The 13498-nt window shown below is 35.8% G+C and overlaps 1 long non-coding RNA gene across 1 annotated transcript in view; it reads right to left on the bottom strand.

Annotated features, from left to right (window-relative positions):
- Positions 1–410: 410 nt before the first annotated feature.
- LOC308058553 overlaps positions 411–13498 on the bottom strand; it is a 38980-nt gene continuing 25892 nt past the window's right edge. The window contains exon 2 of the long non-coding RNA XR_013925879.1: positions 411–12735. This is a non-coding gene — a long non-coding RNA (uncharacterized lncRNA). The remainder of the gene's footprint in view (positions 12736–13498) is intronic.

Raw genomic sequence — 13498 nt, 5'->3', positions numbered from 1 at the left:
AGGGTGGATAAAAGAGGAACACATTCAAAATTCACTAATTTAAGTATTTAAAACAGGCAACCTCTATTTCACCTAAATTAACCACAATTCCTGTAGAAAATATTCTATTCTGGGTCAGGCCAGAAGAAACAATTACTTATTCTACATCTTAATTAGCTATCTCCGAGATAAAATTCCTTTTTTACCTCAGCCAAACTCATCGCGAACTTCCAAGATAACTGTTTGTTCATAGTAGTTTCAATTTAGAGTCTGTCCTTGATCTCATCAAAGTTAAGGGAAAAGCCATACATCCCTGGAAGAAAGCTGCTTGAAGCCGTTTGTCCTGTCTCAGAAAAAAGTTGGGCATTCTTAGGTAGAAATATTATATATATCATCATTATTATCAAAAACTGTCAAGATTAAATCTTGGAAAAAATTTAAAGCTCTTTTTCTCTTTTTTTTTTTCTTGGGGGGGGGGGGAGGGGGAAGCGTAGGTTGCAATTTACTTGTATAGAGCTGGTTTAAATTCTTAAAAATAACTGTAGTCATGTACTGTGGTGGTTTTGCATCACGTATTCTTGCCTGTCCTCTGTCCTTTGCTTTGCACAGCATCATACATCAACATTTCTAAGCACAGACATCTTGCAGTCCATCCTCATCCTGACCTTGCTGCTTTTGAGGAAGCTTCCGATTCGTTGGCAGTGGCTAATTTGTTTGTCAGGGAAGGATTTTCTAATCTGGGCAAGAACTGTCACGTAGGGGATAACTTTGTTCTCAGAGACAGACAATTAGTGTTGTGCTGCAGAACTTTCTGGGGTATAGGAATTGTTTTATTGATTCCATACGGACAGGGAACACAACTTTACTAGTATGCTGTCTTTGATTGTTGGCAGAGATATGTGTTTAAAGCTGAGTACACGATCCAGTGGCTGAAATGGTATTACTTTGAGTTAAATAAAACAGAATTATGTGACTCACATATTTCTGTCAAAAGCTATCATTTTTTTTGAAAGTTTCTTTATTGGCAGAGAGGAAAAATGGTGTGGGTTTACTGTGTTTCTAGCTTTTTTGTTACTATTTTAGGGAGGTGTTGCTTCAACAGAAAAAGATCAATGCATTTCTACAGAATTTTAAAAAATAGTAGGATTTACAGTGTAAAAAATTAAAGTAGTCTGAACACCCTATTCAGACTGCAAGTTGTTTCATTCACTGTGTTAACTTTGAGGTGTTATTAAAAATAGAAAAAGCACAGCAAAACACATTTTCAGGCATATGCTTTAGAATCAGCAGAAAGCATAGATATAGATATAGATATAGATATAGATATAGATATAGATATAGATATATTTAACTCAGATATATATCTTTCCCAACTTTGAAGATGTTTTCCCAGGAAAGAGTCCAGAAAAAACAAGGTATAAATATTTCTGGAGACATTGTTTGACTTTTTAAAAAGCCAGCAGGGACTTCTGGGTTTTGGTATGCATGACTGCAAAAGGAAACAATAAGGTTGGAGGATGTAAAGGTAGATGCTGATGTTTAGATTTCCATGCTGCATCACTGAGATTTAAATGATTAAGTGTAGGAATACTTGCTTCACAGTTCTTATTTTTGTGATAATTCTTCTCACTAATCGCACAGCTGGAACCTTGCAAAAATGAATAATAAAAACTAGTAACTTCCTTTTCTGTTATTCATGACATTTTCAGGGTTCAGAAGCTCAGTAATTTCTGGCCAAAATCCAAACAGTTACAAAATTCTACTAATCCAACTGTACAAGTAATACTGAAATGCATCTAATAATTTCTGTTTGAACCTCCTGCCATGTTAGTGGTTTTGATGTTTGTTCTCAGTTAATTTTATTGACAATACCAATAAAAGCATACAAATGCAATTCAGTAAAATGAATCCTCAAGTTTGTATGGATTTTGTCCGCTGCATCTACACACACTTCTGTGCAAAGTCCTCCCACGGACCTACTGTTGGATAAGCAGAATGACAAGGACTCTTGGGATTTTTTTTTTCCCCATCCCTCGTCTTTTCTAGAGGTGTCATGAAGGAAAGGCTCCACGAACAGCCTGCATCCCTCCATACTTGTGAAAGTGCAACAGTCTCAAGTTTTATTCTACATATAATGAAAAGCTAATGAATTATAGTTCAAATGTTATCTGAAAACAAGAACTCAGGGAGTGGACCTACAGCTAGCAGCTCATGCCCACTTTTACAGGACGAATAATCCTTATTTCATTTTCACCAAGGGCATGAAATTCTAATGTAATACTAAGGTAAAACTTCATATCTGTGCTGAAGGCCAACACAATGTCTTCATTCACTGCAAGTACCTTTTAATTATGAGAGCCAAAACTAATGCAAGGCCATTTCCTGGATCCTCTGTAATGGGTAAATTTTGTTCAGAGTACAAAGAAGAAGGGTTGCTTTACTACTTCAAATATTTAGCAATCCATGTCAGCGTGCTTTCTAGCATGATTTTGACTTAGCTGAATAACTAGTACTGTACATGAAAATCAAGTTGTGAAGAACAGGGTGACAACGGTTGATAAGGAGAAGTATGATGAAAAGGGAATATCCAAGGAGTGTAAAAAAGCAGCAGCTATAATTAACACAGGAAGAGAACAGAAACAAAAGTAGATTTTCATATTCCCTGTGTTTTCAAGTTCACAGCTCCTTGCTATCCCAGTTTTTGCCATAAGAAATATGAGAAATGGTGGAATGTACAATGAACACAAGCTTACTGTGATGTTTTCCTGTAGGCTTCATTCACCCAAGCTGTCAAATAGACTGACACATTATCCAGCACAAAATCTATCCTGCTTAAGGTGAGCATATGTAAATTACTCAATTATGCAAATTATTTCATGAAATAATTTGCATAAATGCCAGACATGGAGGTGTGCAAAATGTGGTAGTTATTGAAGACAACCAACCTCTAAACAGATTAAGTATGTTTCTCATTTCTATGTCCTATTTCATAAGTTATTTAAGCATATGTAGGATTTTCAGTCTTGTAATTATAAAATAAACACTGTTTTGTTTCACTTCTTACTGTCACCAAAACTAAGAACTTGCTATTCCCTGTGTAAAGATTCACAACAGAAGTGGATCAAATTTCTGTTGGGGTCAGTAGGGCTCTGGGTAAACCTGCCCCCTCTATTCAGTCTCTACTTATATCCATTCATAACAGCACTCACTACTACTGTTCAGTGAGCAGATCCAAAAGAAACAAGCTAGCTGTTAAGAGGAAGAGTCCATTCCAGCTTTACATGTATGCATTTATCAACATAATGAACGCCAAATTATTAACTCATAGGTGTGTACACAATGATAGCCCAAAAATTCTGAATGAGGTCTTCTTGAAATACCGCTATTAACATTATCTTTAATTTTCCTCCTTTCAGAAAGGACAAGAACAGCAACTAAAACAGCTCAGGATTTGTCTGGATTTTACCTCTCTTGAGACAGGAATGAACTAGAAAGGGATATTTTATTTCCCCCCCCTCCACCTCCTCTTCCTTAGCAAAGAATTTCTGAAAAAAATAGTTCACTTTTTGGTCACTATAATAAATTTCTCTAAAATGCTACAAAGCTCTGAGGCTAGATCCTGTCACCTTGGGAGTATTAGTAGCCAGTGAAATAGGCATAGATCCTAGGTGTTAGGTTTCCTTCACTAAAGCCGTTTTGATTAATTTGGAAATAAAGTGACAGAAGAAGGTAAAGTAGATCAGGAATGAATTGCCCCATTAGAGTTAAGTGGGGAGGTGTGAAGAGCATCTGTTCACTTTCTGGTTAGTACAAGCCAATTCTTCAAGTTTCCCTCTTGGCCATGTAACTATAATTACTTCCCAAGTAACACGCAGGCACAAAATTGCTTTACAGCACAGACATAATACTTTCAGAGAAAGGATTTATATGTTGAGTTATATGTATATATTTTTTTAAAGTTTGATAAGTATCAATAATTTTTATTAACTTTTTTCTGAACTGAAGCTCTTGAAAGGCTCATTTTCCCTATTGCTGTGAATCAAAGGTGTTAGTGAACAGCTATGGCACAGTGGTACATTATTAAGCTACTACAAGCTACCAAATGCTCTCACAATGACAGCTTTTCAGTTTCCAAAATGTCCTTGAGCATCTAAAGTTCTGAGCAGATGTGACTACATCCAAACTGCTGTACTAAGTAATGTGCAAGTGTCATAAATATTTCAAGGTTTTTAAATATTGTCCCTAAATTCAAAAAATGACACTGTGAATACTGTTTGGCACTACTCCAATGACATAAGTATGGCTTCAGGGGACAAATTTGGATAATGGCTGAGTCAAAGATGGCAAGAGAATGGCACAAAGCCTTGCTGCTGTTTAAAAGTTTTTAATAACTCTACTGAGGCTGGATAAAAGGACAGGTTTAGACAGCAGAATTAAAACCTGTCTGACATGATCCCATTAAGGTAGAAAAGTTACCGGTAAGTTTGGGGTTGGTTATGAGCATTTTTAGTCCACCTTTAAACAAGTGGAACTCCAGTGACTTCAGCATTATTAGTTCCGATTTATGCTAGTATAAATGAGAGAAGAATCTACCCATATGTCTTCCTGCATGCCTGTAATAAATCCTGCAGGCTACTGGTGCTATATAAATAATATGTTAGGTTAGGGATAAATTGCCAGACAGAGGGTTATATATAAATATTGTCAGAAATGGGGTTTATAAGGTGATTTTTGTGGCATAGCTTACGAATAATGTCATCATGTGCAACTTTTTCACAGAATAGTCAGGAAGAGGATGAAGTAGCAGAAATTCCATTTCTACCACAAAAGCAAGAAAATTTGCAGTTCAAGTGAAATTTCTAAGTACTCTGTGGCCAGATGCAGAAGATATATTTCCAAGCTGTGATTTCTGTATATATCTTATTATCTACTTTTTCTTCTTTTTCTTGTAATACTGGTAACAAGAAAATGAAAAAGACAACTACCACTTGGAGCCTTCAGTTAGGAACATTTCTATTGGCGTAGTAAAAAATTCTTTGTAAATACTGGATTCAGATGTTTCTAGATTTTAATAATAGGTAGAGAGTTTAAGGTTTTTGCGTTTTGTCCCCTTCCACCACTACCACCAACACCACCCCGCTTAATTTGGTGATTAGCTGCAAGAAAATGCCAGTGCCATTTACAGATCATTTAACTGTGAAGATAAAATTTTTACTTTCCAATATATCCCCAAGAGGCTGCTTTTCATTTATTAGTTTGCTAAATTGTAAAGAAATAGGCAAAGATATGATGATGAACTTCAAAAGTGGTTCTCAAATTTATGCCTCTCTTTTGATTAATCGTCTCGACTCTGGTTTGCCTGGGTTTTTTTGGTTGGGTGGCTGTTTTGGGTTTTTGTTGGTTGGTTGGTTGTTTTTTTTTTTAAAAGTATGAATACATTTAAGCACTATAAATTTGTCAAAAATTGCTTTTCCCTGGTAATTCTCAATTGCTAACATGGAAAAATAGTAGATAATAGTTGATCCATGTACATCACATTCGCTGATATTCCACTGGGTGACCAGTGAATATATGGGTTTCTGATTTAGGGTGTTGTTTGTTTTTTTTTTTTTTCTTTTTAAGTGATTTCATATCCCATTAGGAATTGTAAATTCTTAAAAATTCAATCAAATCAGCAGTCTTACAATATACTCCACTCTAGCAAATGGAAGAGCATAATCACATGCCTGAGTTTATAGAATCCATTCTAATACAGACCAAAATGTTCAGCTGTTACTGGAAGGAAGCAAAATGTAGACATGTATAAAGCCTTGAGGCTGGCATAAACAGGGAAATTACTGCAGAAGATACAATGCTTAGGAAAGGATGCCAAAACAGCAGAATCACAGTGCTGGTCATTTTTGAACACAGGCTTTAGTATATTTTGCTAGCCATTTGGGTTTTAGTTTTTATTTTGGTTTTGGGTGGGGTAAGGATGCCAAAACAACAGAATCACAGTGCTGGTCATTTTTGAACACAGGCTTTAGTATATTTTGCTAGCCATTTGGGTTTTAGTTTTTATTTTGGTTTTGGGTGGGGTTTTTTGTTGTGTTTTTGTTTGTTTGTTTGGTTTTTTTTTGTTTGTTTGTTTGTTTGTTTGTTTTTTTAAGGGAGAGATGTGTGGTTTATGTGGAGATTTCTGAGATATTTAAGAAGAAATGAAACATTTTCTGAGATAAGAAACACTGTATATTTTCTTCTTATGACCCACTAAGAGAAAAAACAACCTATGTCTCCAGTCACTTACTGTAGTTGAGGAAGTTCTAGGACATATTTCAGGGACCACCACATGCTGGGAAAAGTCTGTATTATACGAAAGGAAAGGAGTGAATAAGATCCTAATCTTGGGAGAAATCTTAATATTTAAATCTGATTATTCTAAGTGAATATAGACCTTTATATTATTTAGAGTTCATTTCAACCCTAAGAAGCTGGTTTGTAGATCTAAATGACCTATTAAGAAGGAAAAATTCCTATGTCTGCAGTCAACGGGTCTATGTCTTCGCATAGCTTTGAATTCAATGGCAAATGAAAACTTACAGTACTCCTAGAAAACTGAATCCCTGGTATGTTTTCAACCAGACAGCAAAAGACATTTTGAACTTTTGGATTTTTCCCCAAGTCACTGCTAACCAGCTTCTAGATCAATTCGCAAGCCTTAGCACTGAAACTTTCCCAACAACTGACATAGTCACATGAAACTGAAGAAGGTGGTAGGTTTGGTCCTTAGTATTATTTTGTGGCCAGCTGCAGACCTAAGTTTTCATGGGTTGCTCAGGGTCCATAATTTGTGGATACATTTTTTGTCTCATAAATTCAATCAACTTTTATTTTCTCTATTATCTCAAAGTTTATATCCATTCTTATTTTTTAACTTCTTTTTGTTTAATATATATATGAATGTTAGGGTGGCTTTAGTTCTGTCACTTTTTAATGTTGTGATTGTTAGTAATTGATTTCATTTAAGGTGATTTGTAGTTAATATTTGGCTCATTTTACTGTCTGTACATTTTACTAATACTTTCATGTTTTGCTCCAAGCTTTCTGGCATAAGACACTATGTATTCTTCATGGTGTGTCTGCAGAACCTCCATTAAGGCTAGAGTGATTTACATATGCACAGTAAAAGGCATATGCTGTAACTACTTTTAATCCCCCTCTGCTAAGTAAGCTGATTCCCATGAACCTGTAGAAGTAGAGGTAGAAGAAGTTCAAGGTAAGTTCAATTTTCTTGGATGGTTATCATGAAGACTGTTCTTCCTTTGGGATATAACATATTTTCACACTACATCCAATTTACTTTTGTATTGCTGTTTCTTTTTATAGCTATACCATATCATTTTGCACAAGTTCTCAATGACACATCTGTTAAAGGATGCAAGTCCATGTGAATGATGGATTGGATCCCTGCTTTCATTCACTTCCTGAAGAGCCAAACTAAACTGCTATACACCAAGCCCACAAATAAGTTTTGTCGTCTTGTCTCATGTTGTATCAATGAAAAGTTAATATTGGTTCACAGTTAATCACAATGAACAATGATGAATATTTAGCAAAAGCTATCTTGATAGGCTTTGGATCTTACTCAAGATCAAGTAGAGCTGAAGTTTTTGAAATCTGAGGTATTTATATGAGGACCACATTCTACCCCTCTCAGATTGTCTGTGCTTTTATTCATCCAGATTTTAATTTAAATTTGTTCTTACATTTTGAGAGTGAGCTAGCTCTGTCTTATTAATACATATTCTCTCACTTCATGAGAGAGGCTGTGATCCTTGATAAACTGCCAGCCTTGCTCCAGATCTGAAGGGATGGATATGGATTCAATCAACTAAGTGCAGTCTTTATGCTATCTGGCATCAGCACAATCGGCTGTCGTCATGGAACTGAAGGAAAGAAAAGTGTAGATTTCAGGCTAGGAACTGAAAAAAAGGAAGTGTTTGGCTGTAGTGACCAGGGAAAAGAACAACTACAGGGAGCAAGCCTGGGAAGAGCACAATAGCCTACAACAAGCTGAGACAGAAATCCCAAACATAAGATTTACACATGGTCAAATACAGAAGAAAATTGTGTGCTGCTTTGGAGGCTTCAGCAAGAGTTGAGCTGAAACAACTATCGTCTTACAATTTGTTTATGAGTCAACAAAACATATAATTTTCTAGAAAACATATATTAACATGAAATATCTATTTCTGTGATATCTGCTTAACTCAGAAGGCAAAAATGGCATCTCTTCAGTTATCACTAAGGATAAAATGTGTGGTGATTTTATGAAGATATTCTATTACTGTGTGACAGGTTTGAAAGGTAGTCTTTTAAATGCAAGCAATCAATCAAATTAATTTTTCAAGGGATTACTGATCATAATGCAAGGAAAGGGTATGATCTCAGTTCATCTTAGTTCTATGGTAAGACTAAGACATCTATTTTCAGTAAAAAAATGACTGAGTTTATTCTGAGTTATGATACATCTTTTTTCTGGAATTCAAGATGGGGAGCATTTCCTCTGGCTTTCATTTGTTGTTTTCTCCTTTACTTATTATTCCCCGCAAGTCCTATTAAAAAAAAAGGTGAAAGAGGCACCAATCTTGGTCTTGGTAGTGGAGTTCTCTCACAATAAGGAAAAAACCCTAAGGAAATAAGGAAAGAAAAAAGGAAAATAATAAAGAAGGAAGGAGGGGAAAAAAACCCGAAACATTAAGGAAAGAAATAAGGAAAATAAGGAGGAAGAGAAAGTATGTAATGTTCAGGGAATAGTATAGGAGACCTTTTCAAATAATTCTTGAAAGAGAAAAGAAAGCATTCTAATGTGACTGCTTCATTCTTCTGAAATCTTGGATTTTATGGATAATAACTTTAATATATTAAGCACAAAGTCAATTAAAAAATCAGAATTTAGAACAGATTCAGTAGTTAAAAGCATTTTTCTTCAGCACAAAAAATTATAGCTTCCAAAGAAACTGAACTGTCTTGAAAGGTTTTTTGCAGGGGCATGCCTTTAGGGTTTTTTTTGTTGTTGTTTGTTTGGATGCGGGTTTTTTTTCTGTGCAGCATGACTCCTTAATTTAGTCCTGTCAGTGTACTCCCGTTTGTATTCATTATGCAGATTCCTAATGATTTTTCTTTTTTAATTTAGTATGCATCAGGTAGTTTCCTTAGTGATGCTGAAATGTAATAAACAAAAGAAACTCACAAGGTCATTTGTTGCCACTTCTATGTTAATAAGCCGAGTTTTGTCCCAATTCTGTATGAAAGAATTGCTTCTGCTACAAAGGTGAACTGTAGATTCTGAGGACAGCTCATGGTGATCTGTGCTAAGCCTCACAACATGGGTGAGCACAATCTTCTCTTTGATAAACAGTTATAGCATGTTTCCAGCATTGTTGTTTATGCAAGTATTTCTATGTAAGTATTTCTATTCCCTTATATTTATAATAAAACCCAAACCCCCCAAAAAATACAACTTTTTTTTTTAAAAAAAACAACCTTAATTTTCTTTTTTCAACTGGTTTATTGGTTTTTGAACTCTTCTAGTTTAAATGGTACAGTCAGAAATAGAAAATGTTAAAGTTGCTTATAAATCATTACTAACTAGTTCTAATTCTTTACAGTTTGACCTATTTATTAATTTATATTTATTACTATAAATGGATGTGCATCTGTGCCCTTAAGAATCTTTGATCTAAGACAGAGGTACCTGAAAGACATTTCAGCAAAAGAAACTTCCAGCAAGGGAAACTAGATTTGTTTCTTTCATGAGAAAGAAAGTCCATTTGGGATAGCCTTACTTTATTCATAAATCAGCTGTAGAAAATACACAAAACTACAGGTCTTTATCTTCAGAAAATACAAGGGCGTAGAAAAAACTGAAGAAAAGCAGTTCTAATTTTACACCGGCTTATGTGTTTGTGTAAGTCTTCTGCGTATCCTGCATAGCATACGAGTATATGAAAGTGAAGGATCTTGAAATTTTAATTCATGGCCTGAAGTATAAATTGGTACATTAGAGGATAATTCAAAATTGGAATATTAATTTGAAGAGGAATATCTTGCTCAGGAAGGAGAGGAAGGAATAATAAAATAGCTACTGCTTCATCTGTCAGAGATGTATATGCTTGTTCTCAGGTATATCACAGAGGGAGACTGAAAATACCTGATAATACACTATATTGCCAGCTTTAGCTATCAGATGGATGGGGGCTTTCATGCAGAGATGCAAAGTCATTCAGAGCACAGGCTTCAACATAAAAGTAAATCAAATCATCTGTTTGGAGGGAGATGCTGTGGGACTTGGTGGAATTCAGTGCCTAATCATGGCCCCTCCAAAAGGTTAAGAACAGTCCACTGGTCCCAAGTCATGTCTCCTGTCTCATAGACATACCTCAAAAACTGTGAAATGTCTAAAATGAGCTACATGTCTTGTGAACTCCTCCTTGGCTGTAGGAGAAGTGGAAAAAAAGAAATGGGAGAGTTCTGGATATGCTTCTCATCTACTATGGAAAGACCTTTAATAATGCTGAATAGAAGGTAACTTGTACAAGGATGGCCAGGAGGTGACAGATTTCAAAACTTTTAGAACAATAAAGGGCAAACAAAAAATAAAATAACTTATTTAGGAAAAAAGACTTCATTTGCCTTGGAAAACTTGCTGATGAGCTCTTCTGGGAAGCTGCTTCAAGTCAAAATAACAGTAAAGATGATGATGACGATGATAACAAGAATATTTCTTTAAGAATATGTTGGTTCCAGAGGTTCAAAGGCAACCAATTCAATTAGGAAGGAAAGATAGAAGGAATAACAAGAGATCAGCTTGGACAATGCATAAACCACCTTTATTTGCTTCATATAAAACAATGGAGATTAGGGAGGATGAAGACAGAAGTTCAGAATAAGTTTACATGAATGTAATCAAGGAAGTCAAGACACTGTTTAAGATGGTGTCACCAATGTATATATAAGAAAATACTGTTAGTGTATATTGTAGAGATAGAAGAAATAAATGGAGGATCATATGTCTTCTCCCCATAGAAGGACAATTATTGATTGTATTGAGAAAGACAAGGTATTTAATGCCATTTTGCATCAGTTTTCACCAAAACTACCAACTGTGACCAGATGGCTGAAACAATTAGAAATAATAAGAATAAAGCCTTAGCCCCCAGTAGTTAATGAACAGATTAGATGGTTTTTATACAAATCAGATGTTTGCAGATCATCTGGAGGGATAAGCTGGATGGTTAATGAGATTCTCAAGTCATTAACAATTACCTTACAGAACTCACGTAAGATATATGCAGACCTACAAACATCCAATAAAAAAGGGAGATTAATGAAATTAATTTATTTCCTTTACAACTTCACAATTCATTTCTTCCTCTCAGGTTGTTCTTCCTCATTTATTCCTTCCAGATCATCAATTGACTCTCTGTTGTGTGTATTTGTCATAGTATGAATCTAAAAAGATCTTAATTGACCAAAAGATGTAAAGTTTTAAAACCTGATTGTGTCCAAGTGTAAAGAAATGCACTTGTGTCAACCCTCACCAAATTTTTTTTTTCTGTTCCAGGTTATAATCAAAGTTTAAAGAAGGAATATAGGCATAAAAATTACATCTACAACAGAGAAAGAACAGTGTGTTCACATTTCAGTTGTTCTGCTTCTGAGGTTCAAGTCTCACTCAATCTGAGGAGCCAGCTAATGAGTGAAAGCAGTAAAGCACGGTGACACACCATCTCTGCACACTACTACAGAAGGTTAAACTGTGGGTGGGCGGAGAGTTGGGCACAATTTTTTTCTTAAATTGCTGATGCCAGAGCTCATCTTCCAGAGCCTGAAATGACTTTCCCCAAGGTGCAAAGCAATGTATTATCAGCTTTGGGAATGATTCATTTTTTCTGAATTCTTTTAAACATGAATCTGCCTGTAAAGAAAGGCTGATTAGTCAGTTCCTCCCTGCACCAAGTTCAGTCTTTTGCCCACAGTTCAATACAGACAGGGAAGTGACTAACTTTGTCGTTTTTCTTTTACAGACAGCTGCTGGTATATAATTGGTGAGGGAGAAAATGAACAGCCATCTATAATTTGTAAAGTCTTGAGGCTGGCAAAAAAAGGGGGGAAATTAATCGAGGGAAAGCAGAAGAAACTGCAAGGCAATGGAATATTGGGGGAGAACTGGAAAATGAAGAAAAGGAGAAATAATGTTGTGGAGAAATTGGAAAAGAACAGATGCCAGGGAAACAGGGTGAGATTTATTAAAATGTTCTTTCATTGCTCCTTACAGTTAAGTAATTGAAAACAAAATTATTTGGGTACATATATAGATAAAAGTAGAGACACAGAAGAGCTAACTAGAAGCTCACCTGGGAGTTCTTTAAGTGCATATTGGTTTAAAAACCAAGTTACTACAGTTTGACTCTCAGTAAGGATTTTTTTGGCTCTGGCACACCTGTATTGTGGCAGCTGACTACCTTTTTGCTTTCATCTGACAAATTAGTTTGTATAAATGAGAGCTTTAGTACCATTGTTTTCTTGGAACATCTTTGCAATAGCCTTCTTACACTTATTACAGCCTTTGAGAGAAATTTTCTCTGAGGTTCCTGATGACTAGACCAGTGCAGCAACATGTAGACAGACTGTTATAAAGTAGGTAATTGAATGTAATTCGCCACATCTTTGGCCAAGTCAGATCCTGATGAATCATTTCCTCTTCTTCTAGGGCTGAAAGAAGACAAGGTTTAATTGCAATAGTAATTTCAGTAGTACCTGCACATACTTGCATATGTACGATACATGGCACTGTTGTCGGTCAACCTCAGCAGGCAGCTAAGCCCCACCCTGCTGCTCGCTTACTCCCTCCACAGTGGGATAAGGGAGAGAATCAGAATGGTAAAAAGTGAGAAAACTTGTGGATTGAGATAAGGACAGTTTAATAGGTAAAGCAAAAGCCGCACTCGCAAGCAAAGCAAGAAAAGGAATTAATTCACTGCTTCCCATCAGCAGGCAGATGTTCATCCATCTCCAGGAAAGCAGGGCTCCATCATGTGTTACAGTTACTTGGGAAGACAAACGCCATCACTCTGAATGTCTCCATCCACCCTTCTCTTTTTCCTAAGCACAATAGCATGCGGTATGGAATATCCCTTTGGTCAGTTGGCGTCTGAGCAGTGTCCCAGCCATGTCCACTCCCAACTTCTTGTGCACCCGCAGCCTACTAACTTGTAGGGTGTAAGCACTGCTTAGCAGTAAATATAGCACTGGTGTGTTATCAACAGTGTTTTCAGCAGGAATCCAAAACATAGCACCAGACAAGCTACTATGCAGAAAATTAGTTCTATTCTCATTAAAATCAGTACAAATACTTATATACTGTATCTCTATAGTAAGTTGCTTTATTTTCATTATATGTAAAATGAAGTACACTACTAATTGCAACTCATCTATTTCAGACTGACTCTAGAATAAATATATAATTATGCATTCG

The sequence above is a fragment of the Falco punctatus genome (genome assembly GCF_963210335.1).
Source record: "Falco punctatus genome assembly, chromosome: 2".
Taxonomy (NCBI): domain Eukaryota; kingdom Metazoa; phylum Chordata; class Aves; order Falconiformes; family Falconidae; genus Falco; species Falco punctatus.
Note: the sequence above shows the minus strand (reverse complement) of the source record. Positions and strands in the feature narration are given on the sequence as shown.